General features: G+C 39.4%; 1 protein-coding gene across 2 annotated transcripts in view; it reads left to right on the top strand.

Moving 5' to 3' along the window:
- The window catches only part of DCTD (dCMP deaminase), a 60,045-nt gene that overhangs the window by 15,187 nt on the left and 31,230 nt on the right, over positions 1–13,628 (top strand). The gene's annotated exons all lie outside the window — the stretch shown is intronic.

Genomic DNA, 13,628 nt, shown 5'->3' with positions numbered 1-13,628 from the left:
TACAGCAAATACACATGACCCCCGGTGTTCAACTGTAAACAATAATAGTTACTGGCTTCATTAGGAAGCTAGCAGATGGCTTATAAGTTCTCATGGTAGCTTTTATCCATTTGAGGCTTGCAGTGTGCAAATGTTTGTCTTTTAAACAGGATAAAACAATGTAAAAGGGACTCTGTGCTTTGTTTTTATTAGTAGCAATTCATTTGTATTGCAGATTTGAACCTGAGTATCTGAGTGCACTGCCAGTTTTTCCTGGCTGCAGGTAAAATACCTCCTGGACCTTGCCTCTGCCTCTGTGACATTTTCTGTACCAGAAGAAACGAGGTCAAATACCACTTCTGGAGCTTTGACAGAGTTGTATTTTTCTTAGGCCTCATGTTATTAACCCAACCCTTCCCTTCCCAGATCAAGTGGTGCCCCCTTTCAGCAGAGAGGCAGCACTGCCTCTAGTTTACGTGGGCTGGGGGTCTGACATGGAAAGCATTAGTGCCGTTTTGCCATTCAAAAACATTATTTATACAGCCAAATTTTTCTGTACAGCTTTGGAATACCTGATGAATAGCAGCTCATTTGCTGTCATCACCAGTCAGGTGCCTGGAGTGTGATGAACTTCAGGATGCTTCCCAGATAGGCTGCAGGCAGTTGCAATGACTGTCAAACATAACTGCCGCATTTATTATCTAACTGGGCAGAGCTATCTGAAGACCAGTTATTCTTCAATAACATTTGGTAGAGCACAATAGCTCTTTTAAAGCAGAACAGTTTTATTTTAGTGTGTGAGTCTTTGATGGCTTTTCTCATACTTCTAATACACCCCAGGCGCTTGTTACTATTTTCATGTACTCAGTTTTGTTGGTAGCTGGAATCAAGCTACATTGTTGAGAAATAGAAGCAGGGGTTGTATATTAAATATGGTGTTAAATACCTCCAGTTATCATTGAAAGCACAGATACATGGCAGTGCAGACTCCCTCAAAGTGCTACACTGCTGTGTTTCAACTGGATGTGCACATGGAGGAGTCAATAGGCAGTTTGTAGTTCATGTTCGTTAAGTATTGGCTGCTCATGGTTCCTTCGCACTGAGGCATAAGCATTTGACTGGTTGATTTTACAATACAAATGCCTCTTCAGATAGAGATAAGACATTTGTTTCAGAAAGCACCATAAAAAATTAGAAACTTTTGTATAGAAGTCTTATTTTGAGGGATTAAATGAGCCTGAGTGCCTAAGCCTTGTGTTTCCTTATTGTACAGTAAGGGCATGACTATCAAATTAGGCATCTTTTTTGAGTAAACAGTGATCTAGTGAATCTTTAGGGTTTCATATTGTATTACATGTTCTATATTCAGTTTTAAAGTTCAAAATTACTTTTGTTTGGAGAGACATCTGTATCTCCCAGAAGAGATATTGGAATTTTGCTTTCAGAGCATGTATTTTCACTTTCTATCCTCCTGTTTTATTAAAAATAATATTTGCATAAAAAACTTACTTTCTTCTAAGCACATCTGCTCTTGCTTCTACCTCACCTGAAGTTCTAACCCATTGCATGTGACATCTTCAATGAAGAATAAGCAGCAGGAGCAGATGAGCTTTCAAGAAATAAAGATCCTATTCTCATGCAAATGTACAAGTAATTAAAAATGATGGAAGAAAAAAAAAAGGCAACTCAATGTGCAATACTTTCAAACTTAATTTGAAGTATAATAGTTTTAAACTTTTCCATAAGAACTCCCAGACTCTTTAAGTGGTTTAGTTTTGAGAACAGTAATAATTGTCATTCATATTAATGGGTTAGTTTTTTTATCAAAAGATACCTTTAAAATACATTTGGGGGTAATGGTAAGAATTTTTGAAGCTTTTTTTCCCTGTGGTTTGAAATAAAGTTAATTCCTAAGTAAACTGAACTTCCATTCAAGTCTGTGGGTGAAGTATAGCTGTACTGAAAAAGCCAGCCTAAGGCCTACTACAAGGCCCATGACTTCCACTATGGAAAGTGTGCCAAGCTGTAGCTTCAACATTTATTGTTGCTTCATTAACCATCTCACCCTTCCTGAAGGAAGCATTTTACTTAAAAACACTGTGTTTTTATTAAGTTTTACCATTCCTTATTAATCGCTTCAAAGCTTACAAAATCAGGAAGGGGAAGATACTTCGTGGTAGTAATGCGTCCCGCAATTCTATCCTTTTAAAACCACTGCAGAAACTGAGAGATTTAACTCTACCTTACTCTGCTCCATTCTCTACTCTTCTATCCTCTGTCTACAGTAAAATACAGTTTGAGATATTGAGCATTCTCAATTCTCATTACACATGAAGAGTGACAAGTGCACAATTCACAATAAAATAAAATAGTTGCCGAAGCATTGGACCTAGTTCTGTTCATTGTCAAAGTTGTAAACTTGCAGAGTTGGAATGCATAAACAACTGCTATTTTATCCTATGTTATTTAAATTCATTACTTGGTACATAGAAGTAGTCACAGCTCCCAAATGATAGGTGCACCTTTATTGATTAGAAATAAGTTTCTTTCTGATGGGTTTGGAAAGGCTATATACACATACACACATATACATTTCTATCTATAAAAACAATGGAAAGCTGCATAATTTACATCCCACAGAATAAAGAAGTGAGGTATTGATGATTTATTGATTACAGCTTACATTTAGATGAGGGGATGCAGGAGCTGGTAAATGATGTAAATATTTTAAAATTCTGTCAGTGATAATCTGAAGGGAATATTATGATTTGCAGTAATACTTGGAAAAATTCCTTCACTAATGCTTGCAACTAGAATTTCTTGTACTGCAGGCTGAGGTATGGCCGATGGACTTCACAGGGACTTGGTAATGCCCCATCCTAATAAATTCTTTCTTCCTCTGCATCTCTGGCTTGTTATTTGGGTTTTTGTTTTGTTTTGTTTTGTTTTCTTAGGGGAGGGAGGTAGATTGCAAGAATAAAGTGAGGCAGCTCTATGGAAAACCATTACTGTAAATGCTATGAATAGGACCTACCACTACATTTCAGTGCTTCAGATTTCAGTGGAATTAAGAAATGGAGGAGGTTAGTAGAGGTTGGGTGTAGCTATGATGGGTGTGACCACCCATGCTCTATTAATTTGTTCCTGGGTAAGATTTACTCAAATACTTTAGTTTCACTTTCATGCAAACTATTGGAATTTCATCATAGGTTTGCTTAGCTGGTGCCTTAGTGTATGAGTAGTGTATGATAATGAACAATTAAAGCTAACTGAAACCACCTATATTTTTATAATTGATTTAGCAGTTGATTGTCTCTCAAGATAAATGATTCCCCTGTGCTCAGAAAATAATGTTGTCAGTTGATGCCTGAAGCCATATAATTTTTATTGCAAGCATCACGGATGAAACATCATTTTTGTCAATTATGATTTGAGGGGATGAAACCGATTGTTCATAAAATTAGAGATTATAAAATACAATTTTCAAGACCACCATATAGATGGTAGCTGAAGACCATTTAGTTATAATAAATGAGCTACCAATAAGTACATTTGATATATTAATTCTTCTCCATATAATAGCATAAAGCAAGGAACTTGCAGTAAGTCCTTTTTTATAGTACAGTAGTAAGATTGCTTCCATTTCTGCTTCTACCCTCATTTCATTTTCATAGCTTCATTCACTATGTGCCTATTAAAAACATTATTATATTTCTTCCAACCTATTAGAAAGACTTATAAACATTTCTCGATGTCTTGAAAGCTTGGTAAAAGAAACAATTAAATAGAAAATTGTCCAGAACAGGGTCCCAAGAAACTATTCTCAAATGCATTTGGCCTATTTGTATTCATCCTTGTACTCACAAAGAGTAGGAATAATACCACTGATGCCAGTCGTGCTAACAGCAGATTGCTCTATTTTGCATATTCTACCAAAAATGGTGATTAGTATTGCAAAACTGAGCATTCAAAAGTTAGAAACTGACAATATTACAAAAAGAAGCATTAGGAGATTGCTTTAAGGAGGGAGAGTAGGGATAATTTGCATCTTAATGTGTGGATACAGAATCTGGAAATCTACCAAAGGTGGCTATCTGAATGGCTTTGAGGAAAAATTCTTTATGAAAATATTAGATATGAAGTATAGATTCATCAGAGAGTTTGACAGTGCCTTTGTATTACTGTCACCCAGTAAGATGATGAAAATATCTGAGATATGTTAAGAATTAAGCAAGAACAGCAATAGGCTAATTCAAGGGAATCATAAAAGAAAACCACAAACACTGTCCATACTGACTTAGAAAGACTTAATAAAGCAGAGGATCTATGAAGACCAACGTAGAACAGATCAGCATGTCAGAGATTAGTTCATTCCCTTGCTGTGAGGATTCAGATGGGGCAAGGAGAAGGTTTATTTTCTTCTCAGTACCCTGATTCGCAGCACAAAAATCTCTCAGAAAGCATCCATCACAATCACTGCTTTCAGTCCTGTTTTCTCCGTAGGTGTCTGACATCACTAGGAAGGCAGCTGTATTGCTCTACATGGTGAAGGTCAGAACTCACTGTGAAAAAAAGACCTATTACTTCTATTCTATTCTATTCTATTCTGTTCTATTCTATTCTATTCTATTCTATTCTATTCTATTCTATTCTATTCTATTCTAGGCTAGGCTAGGCTAGGCTAGGCTAGGCTAGGCTAGGCTAGGCTAGGCTATTTTTTATCCTATTCTATTAGTTTGCTTATGCTGCATTTACTATCTTACTATTTTAATTCCTTCCAATAACGAGGAGTGATGCCTATCCTTATTTAACCTCTGTCCTAAAAATACTAGGGAAACATACAGGCTTCTTTTGGTTTTGCTTTGTTGAGGGGGGTTCTGTTTTATGGTTTAGCTGGTCTTGCACATGAAATAGAAGGTAGTGACCCTGTGTGATAGTCTTTTCTTTCTGCAAGAACTGATTCAATATTTTCTTCTTTCCCCTACCCTCAGTGCCTCCAGAATTCTGCCTGTCATACAGGCAGATGTTATCCTGATAGAGGCTGTCAAAGAAGCAACTCTGTCAAGCCATAACCTCACATTCTTCATCCTCTAGCTTTCAGGTAGCTTGGATTGAGGCCGCAGAATACTGAGATCTCAGATCTTCAGACTTCAGATCTATGAAAAAGCAATATGGCGAGTGGTGACTGAGTTTTATGTGTCCAGAACTGACTCTGATTCTCAGAAGATGAGTAACAGGTTAGGGCTTCTGGACAGCTACAGTTTTCATACTGTTTTGCTATAATCTAGGTAACTGAAATATAAATAACGAAGCAAGATCATCATCTAGCTCAGTTCAACAAAGACAACTGCCTGAGAGCAAGCATTAGTCCCAGATGCAAATATGTAAGAATCCACAGACAGTCCCTAATTATGGACTGAGTTTGCCATTTACCATTTTGATTTTCAGTCAGAGTAGACTTAGTGCTTCCGTGAGCTCTTCAAGTAGCATCACTTATTTCTTTGCTTCAGCTTCAGCCAAATGTTTTCTGTGAGCTGCTGTTGTCAAAAGAATAAGCTATCTTGATGCTAATGGATATGGCCAGATGAAATGTAGCTTGCACTTTTTGTTGTCTTAATCTTGCCTAACTGGTTCTCCTAAAGGCTGCATTTGGAAACTGAAAAGGCAGGTGGGATACTAAACCTCCCTGTGACTTATGTAAATTGGGGATTTGGTAGCAATAGCACTGTTTCCACTCGCTGTTCTTGAGTATGCACCTTCGGGGGGAAGGGGCAGCTCACACTGTAACACTCAAAGTGCAAGGATATATACAGCAGTGATGAATTTAGCATATACTGCATTAGTTAGAGAGTATAGTAATGAAGAACATTACTTAGAGCTTAATATATGCATTTTTGAAATACAGTGCGCTAAATCCCTCTTTATTCCCGGAAGTATCACAGCAGTCTTCCAACAAGTACTGTCCTCTACCTGTATAACTTCCGATTTTCTGAGAATAACTTGAAAATTCTCAGAGAAAGAGGAAAATTCGTTCTGCAATTCTGTCAGTCACTGGTGTATCTGCTGGCATAATTACCAGTTCACTGCACAAAGACAGCGAAGCAAGTAAACCAATGGAAAGAACTGTTAATCTTTGTCTTCCAGAGACAGATTCAAACTAATTTCAATTCTTTTTACACCCCTTTGTACTATGAGTCTGGATTTAGCATTCTTCATCTTCTGCATATGATTTTTGTCCTTTCTAGCTGCTGCCAGATATTGAATGGCTAATTGTATTTATGCGGTATTTTACATTCTTACCAAATGGTTTGAACATAATTTAATATAATAATTTATCTAATAACCTGATGTTTTAAACTTTATGTTGAACACTGCCAGGTCTTTGACATGCTCAGTGCAGCCCATAATTCAGGGCATAATCTCTGATATTTTTTTAACTTTCTTATGCTTACTTTTATACATTTTAAATTTTCACTTCTATGGCATATACATAGCCACTTTTTTTCCATTTAGTTTGAACTATATTTTGCTCCTTTCTGTTCATGGCCAGCTGTTACCTGTATTCCTGAAACATCAAATTGCACACCTTGAAGCTCTGTCAGCTTTCCAGTTTATTAGTATGACGAAGATGAGGATCTAATGCTAAACTCTGTGGTGTGGCATTTGTCACCTTCCTTTTACATTCTTTTTGCATTCATGGTCATTTGTTGACTTTGTAAGCAAGCCAGTTTGTTATCCAGTTGAATATTACTTCCTTACCTTTTTACCCCATTCATTAATAATGTATTTGGTACAGGATTAAAAGCTTCCTTGGAATCCAAGTGAATAATGTATAATTCTTTACTCTTGTCTGCTTTTATTGTCCTTTCCTCAAAGAAATTAAGCTAGTTTGTTATGTGTGAATTCCATTTTGGTAATCTTCACACCGAAATATTAAAAATTCTGTTTGCATGGAAGGTCTGGGCAGTTTACCAAAATAGAAATGTTCCTCTTGTATTTTTAGATACCTGTCATCATGCCATGAGCAATATTTAACATTTTACTGACAGTACATAAAGCAATGTACCCAATGCAAAAATACATTTTCACATAGCAGAAAGGAACTACAGCCTAATAGAGAACAAAGTAGATTCCATCAAGAAATACTTTAAAATGTCATGAAACATCTATTTTACACACAAAAATCTGCCAATCAAGTTTTTACATCGGTTACAATTTCATAAAGTACCCTGGGGTGCGACTCTGTAGCAATGTGAAGACAAAAAAGGAAATACGAGTCTGCAAAAATGTCACAAACACATTACATCTAAAAAGTACCCATTAAATTTGATGGAAGAAGAATTACTGTTCCAACCTATTAGGCTGTTATATATTTAGAACTGGAATTCCTTTAAAACTCCTTGCCACTGAAACCTGTATGAATTCCACAGGGATTCACGGCGAAAACAAGTCTGATTTGAGACTTTTGCCATATGCTGTCCTTTTGACTTCACTGACAATTTTGTGGACACATTAAGGGCAATATAGACTTTTGTTAGCAACACTTCTTTTTTCCTTACCTCATATTTCATTTTTTTGTGCTTTATTAATTGATAGGGATTTTAAACAACGACAACAGAGAAACACAAAAATGTAAGCATCTTCTCTTTTGGCAGCATGAAATCAGAAGAACAAAGCCTGAGTTGGTGACTCTCCATGCAGAAAGAACACAGTTGTGTTCCATATGCAAAGCATGGTCCCATAAACTTGACCACTACAGCCAACTTCACAAACTGGTAGTCAGCCTCAGACTCTAGATTAGGGGACTGGTTCTCCAAGTCATTCATGTGACTTAATGCTTTTACCACACTGACTGACATGTCCTGCCGTTGCTTCTTGAGGTTTTCTGGCCCCTGGGTGGACAAACTGTCCATCATGACAATTGGTCTCTTGGACCATGCAAGCCCAAAGCCTCCTGAACCACACTAGATATAGTTGTAACTGTGGGGCCAAATAGTGAAGTGACAAGAGTTCACATCTCCCTCTACATGATCTTGGACCAGTGAGTATCCTTCCTAGCATATTCTTTTTCGCTCCTTTCAAAGTTGAGACATGGTTTGTATTATATGTTTAGGGACTTCAGCAGTCTCTGGGACTGCAGCAGTTCTCCACAACAAACCTTTGTCCCACTGACCATTAATCTTATGCTATCAGCAGCACACATTGTCATCTCATTATTGGTTCCCATTTCAAAGTAATTTATGAGTATGCTGAAGAACATATCTCAGGCAGACCACTGTGAATCTCCAGTAGCCTAATGTTGTTCCTAAGGAACTTCTTAAGGCTTGCCCTCCACTGCCATGGAGTGCCAGTTCTAATTCTAAGTTCCGCCATCCCTGTCAGGATTGCATTGAAACAAACCTTAGTCATATCCTAGCCATAGCTCAGGTTCAAATGCACCAAAAAGGATAATACAGCAGATATTGTCTTAGAATTTGCCTGTGATAGATCTTTTCTGCTCTTCTAGAGATTTTCTTCCACATTGAATCAAGAAGCACGCTCTTTTCAACCACCTTTTCTGAACTTTGTCAAAGGCTAATACTGGGCTTAGGCTAAAGCCTGGTAGTATGCCTAAGGCCCCTTGTATAACATTCTCCCTGGGAATCCCCTGGACACCTGCCCTGCACTTCCTTGGAGTCCCTTTTCTACCACCAGTCTCATCACCCCCTGTAACCTTTTTTTTCAAACCTTAACCCTAGCCCTTAGGACTAGCCCTAGCCTGAGGCTGTATTTGTGTTACATCCAAATCCTGTTATGGGCTAAAGGGATCATGCCTTAAAAGAGGAGGTAAGAATATAGTCTTCATCCCATTAGTGTTTTAATAATCTAATAGCACAAATTACCCCATTAATACAGAAAGAATATATTAACAATACAGTTAAAATTGTTGTATATAAACTTCTTTGTTTCTATGCAGTTGTTCTGGCGCTGGGCTCACGTTCTGCATGTCCCACTGTGTCCTAAGGTTGACAACTTCCATCTTCCTTAAAAAGATTACATCAGAAATGTAGGTGTTATTAGTCATTGGCCTCCTGTGTCCTTTGCTAGAAAGAGTTTGATGTTCACAGCAGGAGTTTCTTTCCCCTCTGTTTTGGGGTCTCCTTGGGTTTTCTTACTACAGTATGCATTCTTTATCATTGCTAAAGTCTGAAATTTGCCCCACAGCCTCCCACAGCCCCTTTCAATGTAAAAAACCACCGTTACACTGGGGTAGTTAGGCTTTTACCATATAGAGTATCCACAGACCAAGCTCAACCCAGTTAGGCAATACCTATTTGACCCCTAGATGACTGTCATACACTGAAGAAAAAAAAAATTAAAATCAGCTCAAGTCAAGACAAGCCCAGACAGCTCCTGAGACCTTGCGCTGTCAGGTCACTACAGAGTCCCTGGCCTTTTACTAATATTTACTAAGCTACACCTGAATGGACTGAAAAGATAATACAGCAAATAGTGTCTCATTTTACCAGCAAGAGGTATGTGCTTTCCACAGAATCACAGAATGGTAGGGGTTGGAAGGTGCCTCTGGAGATCATCTTGTCCAACCCCGCTGCTTGAGCAGGCACACCTAGAGCAGGGGGCACAGGAACGCGTCCAAGCGGGTTTTGAATGTCTCCAGGGAAGGGGACTCCACAACCTCCCTGGGCAGCCTGTTCCACTGCTAGGTCACCCTCACAATAAAGAAGTTTTTTCTCATACTGAGGTGGAACTTTGTGTGTTCCAACTTGTGCCCATCGCCCCTTGTCCTGACATTGGGCACTAATGAAAAGAGCCTAGTCCCATCATCCTGATACCCACCCTTTAGATATTTATAGGTATTGATGAAATCCCCCCATAGTCTTCTCTTCTCCAGGATAAACAAACCCAGGTCTCTCAGCCTTTCCTCATAAGGGAGATGCTCCGGTCCCCTGATCATCTTCGTAGCTCTCTGCTGGACTTGCTCAAGCTGTTCCACGTCCTTCTTAAACTGGGGGGGCCCAAAACTGGACACAGTACTCCAAATGTGGCCTCACTAGGGCAGAGTAGAGGGGGAGGATAACCTCTCTCGCCCTGCTTGCCACACTCCTTTTAATGCAGCCCAGAATATTGTTGGCCTTCTTGGCCACAAGGGCACATTGTTGGCTCATGGTCAGCTTGCTGTCCACCAGCACTCCCAGGTCTTTCTCAGCAGAGCCGCTTTCCAAGTAGTTCAGCCCCCAGCCTGTACTGGTGCGTGGGGTTGTTCTTCCCCAGGTGCAGGACCTTGCACTTGCTCCTGTTGAATTTCATGGGGTTCCCCTCGGCCCAGCTCTCCAGCCTGTCCAGGTCTCGCTGGATGGCAGCACAGCCTTCTGGTGTATCAGCCACTCCTCCCAGCTTGGCATCATCAGTGAACTTGCTGAGGTTACACACTATTCCATTATCATCCAGGTCATTGATGAATATGTTGAACATATTTTGTGGGCCTTTTCCTCCATCTTGGAGCATAAGCCCCACTCTTTCCAACTGCTTTTCCTTAGTCTTGTCCCAAGGCTAATGTCAAGCCAGGCTGAACACACTTAGGATGCCCTACCAAAATGTTGTCCCTCTAAACCCATGCCCCTGAGTCCTGCCTTGCACTTCCTCAGTGGTCTTTTTCTACCTTCAGTCTCACCATCCCTGTAGACAGTCCAGTTTAGCAAACCCTAATTCTAACCTGAACTCAAGTCTTTTGGAAATCAAAGTAGACTGTAATTGGCATCATCACCCCCATATTATCCATATCCTTTTGGCTCCTTTGAAAAACTTTTATCAGAATTGTAAAGCAGTATTTTCCTCAACGGAATGCTAACTCTTCCCAAACAAATCAGATCTATACAGGTGTCCACCTAATTCTGTTCCTTATCATGGTTTCTAATAATTTGCCCTGTACACATCAGATTTACATTCCTACCATTCCCCAGATTTTCTCTGGAACCTTTTTAAAGAATTGGTGTCACATCTGCTGCCTTCCAGAAGCAAGGCAATTTTAAGCAATAGGTTACACCCTGCTGTGAGTAATTCAGCTCTTTCGTCCTTGAGTTCCTTTAGAAATTTGGAGTGAATACTATACAGTCCTGGTGATTTTCACTTTATCTATTTATTCCATAATCTCTTCTACAGTAATTTCAATTTCAGACAGATCTTCAGATGGGTCCCCCACCAAGAAGGGTTCTGGTTTTGGAATCTTCCCAGTTCCTTCCACAGCTAACACCAATGCAAAGAGTTCACTTAGCTTCTCCGCAATGACCTTGTCTTCTCTGAGTACTCTTTTATGCCCTGAAAACCAACTGGCCTTACAGATTCTGGCAAACTTGCTGCTCCTGATGTGTTTTGTAGAGAAAGGATTATTAGTTTTGATTCCTTTGTTAGCTATTCTTCAGATACTTTTTGGTCTGCCTTATTATGTTTTCACATTTAACCTGCCAGAGTTTGTAACACTTTCTTCTTGTGTCATTTGAACATGACTTCAGCATTTTCAAAGATGTATTTTCGCTTCTAACAACCTCACTTACCCTGCTGGTTAGTTACACCAGCTTCCTTCTGCCCTTTCTGAAGTCTTTCTTCAGAGAAAGTATGTATTTCTACTACAATATTCTTAAATAGGTTCCTTTGTGCCTGTACAGAGTTGAAACTGTGAGCTGCCGTTCGCTTCCTTTTAACAAACTTCCTCTTTCTTAACTTCATTACTCTTTTTTGCATTAAAACAAAACTATAGAGAAGTACCTGGGTGTAAGCCCCTAGCTGTTCCTTGACCATGATCTATTCTAGATGTTGTTGAAGGAGATTCCTGGCAGGGTTCCCTTCCTCAGAGCTGGGTCTGTCAAGAACAAAGAAATAAAAATGTGGGGAGATGTGGTGGGATACGTGCATGTGCTGTTCTAGGACTTTCTGTGTTCTTACCTGCCCTTCCTTCTTCCCCTACTCCTATGGATAATTAATTCATGCAGCTGCCCTGTGCTTCTCTGCCCTCATACCACTTTCTGTTTTGGAAAACAGTTGTCCCTATCTGTATTTTTGCGGCACTCTTACTGACATTTTGGGTCCATGGCAGTGGGGAGTGACTGGACTTCTCTGGCATCATACCTGGAATATCAATGGTCATCAGAGTGATGCTCTGCACAGTAAGACTATAGATAGTAGCATGTGCCTTGAGCTTCCCTGCTAAAGCAACAGGGACAACTCTTCATGGTATCTGTTCAGTGACTCAGTGGTTTCGTGAGTCTCACACACATAGGATCAGTAGAACTAAACGGAATGGCTCAGTACCTAGACCTTTCTGCAGAAGTTTGTCGTGACAATTACAAGACTGTGCAGAAGGAAGGTGTAGGGCTCTTCTCTCATCAACCTCACATGAGGGACCTTGTATGCCTCAGGTAACTCAGCTGCCAGTCAGGCTTGTAGGAAGGTCGATTGCTCAGGGTGATGGTCTGCTTGTCTGAAGTGTATTGTACCTTTGGGTACAGGGGAACTGACCATCTGGTCTGGGAAATCTGTATCATGGCTAAGACAGCTCAATTATGGCATTCAAAATCAATGACTTTTCAGAATAATGAGGTGTAAAAATAATAACAGACTGGGATTCTTCTTGCTTCCTTTGTATGGTACTTTTTCAGACTTCTGTGCTAAGGTTCTTTACTACTCATGTTTCTCTGCAACCCAGTTCAGAAACCTTTTGAAGAAGAGCTGAGGAAAAGCTGAAAAGATTTTAGCTCAAAGCTGAAATCGAAAAGTTAGAACTTCTCTCCATGCCATGGCACTTCCCAAGTGATAGAAACCAGTGAGAAAATGGAAAGCATGGGCCCTGTCTACCACTTTAATAAAAAAAAAAAATAATTGTCAAATGTGAAAATAAGCATGTAGGATTAACCCATTCTGGCATATTCTAAATTTGGGATCAAAGAGATAAGCTTGTCACAGTGGGCTCCCACAGAAGTTGGGGAGATAAGATTCCTGAGGCTTTGATCAGCTTTGGCTGATCCTGAGCTGTCATTCGGTGGTTTATATCCCTGGAATATATAGTCATTGTTACAGTACATTCCCCCTTTAGCATGCACAGATCTCTGCTCTGCAGAAAGTAAAGGATTTTAAGCTCTTTTGTAAGATCACAAATAAAGATTAAGATATTGCATAGCATAAATACTGTTTTATTTATTTGTCCTCTAGCAGTGAGGCACCACTGTTATGGGTGGGATTTGTCCTTTACCAGTACACTTGCTATATCCCATTTCCAGCACTATCCATTTACAGCTATATCTATCTTTTTTATTTTTGTTCTGTGCATTAGTATTTGCCAGTGGGTGGTCATGAGTACAACAGAAATTCTTTGCAAGCAGTCAGTACTTCTGACAGTGTTTTCTTGGTCCTACTGCTGTTGAATTATCAGGAGAATAGAGCAGACAAACATTTTTAGAAAGCTGTGTTTGATGCCAAGTGGAAACAGAAGACTACCTCCATCAAGAAACCTTTCTTTACTGGGTACCTGATGCACTACAACTAGCTAAATATAAATAGCTTTATTAATATTTCTTACAGCTTCAGGCTTTGAGAATAAAAGCATTAGCTCTTACAGACCATAGTAGTTCTCATATAATCTGCAGCTCATTTCAGCA

Source organism: Phalacrocorax aristotelis, chromosome 4, assembly GCF_949628215.1.
Source record: "Phalacrocorax aristotelis chromosome 4, bGulAri2.1, whole genome shotgun sequence".
Taxonomy (NCBI): Eukaryota; Metazoa; Chordata; class Aves; order Suliformes; family Phalacrocoracidae; genus Phalacrocorax; species Phalacrocorax aristotelis.
The sequence above is the reverse complement of the archived record's forward strand: the minus strand, read 5'-3'. Positions and strand labels throughout refer to the sequence as shown.